Genomic DNA, 1,741 nt, shown 5'->3' on the forward strand with positions numbered 1-1,741 from the left:
TAAGGACATCACACACATCCATGGCCGAGGTAGGATTCGAACCTGCGACCGTAGTAGCAGCGCGGGTCCGGACTGAAGCGCCTAGAGCCGCTCGGTCACAACGGCCGGCTATGTGTCGTGTGGTGCTGTTTTTGGTAATAGTTTCTGCAAACTATGATGGAAATTAAGTTCTGGAGTGGGTAGCAAGCAATGCACAGCTTGAAACTTCCTGGCAGATTAAAACTCTGTGCCGGACCGAGACTCGAACTCGGGACCTTTGCCTTTTGCGGGCAAGTGCTCTACCAACTGAGCTACCCAAGCACGACTCACGCCCCATCCTCCTTTCTTTCAGGAGTGCTACTTCTGCCAGGTTCGCAGGAGAGCTTCTGTTAAGTTTGGAAGGTAGGAGACGAGGTACTGGTAGAAGTAAAGCTGTGAGGACGGGGCGTGAGTCGTGCTTGGGTAGCTAAGTTGGTAGAGCACTTGCCCGCGAAAGGCAAAGGCCCAGAGTTCGAGTCTCGGTCCAGTACACAGTTTTAATTTGCCTGGTAGTTTCATATCAGCGCACACTCCGCTGCAGAGTGAAAATCTCATTCAGGAATGCACAGCTTATCTTCTGAGATACATTATCTGATCGAAAGTATCCGGACACCTATCAGTGGGAACATCTATACTCTGTTAGCCACATTACGGTACGTGGCGAAGTGCAGTTTGTGTACTACAGTCAATTACTCTGTTCCTGTTCAAGCCGCGTATGGTTCGCCCGAAGAACGAATGCTGGTAAGCCTCCGTGTGGACTCAAATCTTTCTGGTTTTATTTTCTTGTTCGTTTCATGGTATGTACGTAGGAGAAAACTATAAACTCGTCTTTGTTGACTCTTCTGGGAACGTACGCTCTCGGAATTTGAACAACAGCTCACGCCGTGATGCAGAACGTCCATATTGCAGAGTCTGCCACTAGAGTTGGCTGACCATCTGAATGACGCTTTGGCTCTTACTAAATGAACTTGTAACGAAATGTGCTGCTCTTCTTTGGATTTTGTCTATTTCCTGTATCATTCCTATCAGGTACGCATCCCAGACTGACGAGCAACATTCAAGTATTGGTCGAACGCCTGTATGGCAGCTTGAGCTCCACTCGAGACACTTTCAATGGTGTGTTTAAATGTCTATGTAGCAATGGCGGTCATTCTTTCTCAAGAACCGAAACCAGAGATGGTAGTGAAGTTGGATGCTGGGTTCTGACAAAATCTACGTTCATCCCAAAGGTGTTCCTTTGGGTTCTGGTTGGGGATATGGGCAGGGCAGTCCACTTCAGGAATGTTATTGTGCACAGATCATTGCCTCAGAGACGCTGCTTTATGACTAGATCCATTGCCATCCTGACACAAATCATCATCGTCTCCGAAGTGTTCCTCTACCGTGCGTAGAACCCAGTGTTGCAAAATGTGTTCATATCCTCCCACTACAGAAGTGTGTGGCTTATGAGGAAATGCTCGACCACTGGGCTCAGTTCGGCGAGGAAGACAGTAGCCAAAGTTCTCCAGGTCAGGCGTAAACAGCTGATGTCACTCATTGATGAGTTGATCCCGCAGAGCTACAAAATTACAGGGCTGTTGATTGCGACGTTTCACCTGGTGTTCCAAATAGTCCCACGTTCTCTGCGATGAAAATCATATGATTTAGCGATGCAGTAGAAGTATGATACGTGCCTGAATATTCGTCAGTCCCGGAACTTAAGCGTGCAACCCTGTGAACAAGG

General features: G+C 48.0%; 1 non-coding gene across 1 annotated transcript; it reads right to left on the reverse strand.

Annotated features, from left to right (window-relative positions):
* Positions 1–226: 226 nt before the first annotated feature.
* Trnal-caa lies at positions 227–301 on the reverse strand. Its single transcript has one exon. It is a non-coding gene; the product is annotated as a tRNA-Leu (tRNA).
* Between the last annotated feature and the right edge of the window lie 1,440 nt (positions 302–1,741).

This window comes from Schistocerca americana, chromosome 1 (genome assembly GCF_021461395.2).
Source record: "Schistocerca americana isolate TAMUIC-IGC-003095 chromosome 1, iqSchAmer2.1, whole genome shotgun sequence".
NCBI lineage: Eukaryota > Metazoa > Arthropoda > Insecta > Orthoptera > Acrididae > Schistocerca > Schistocerca americana.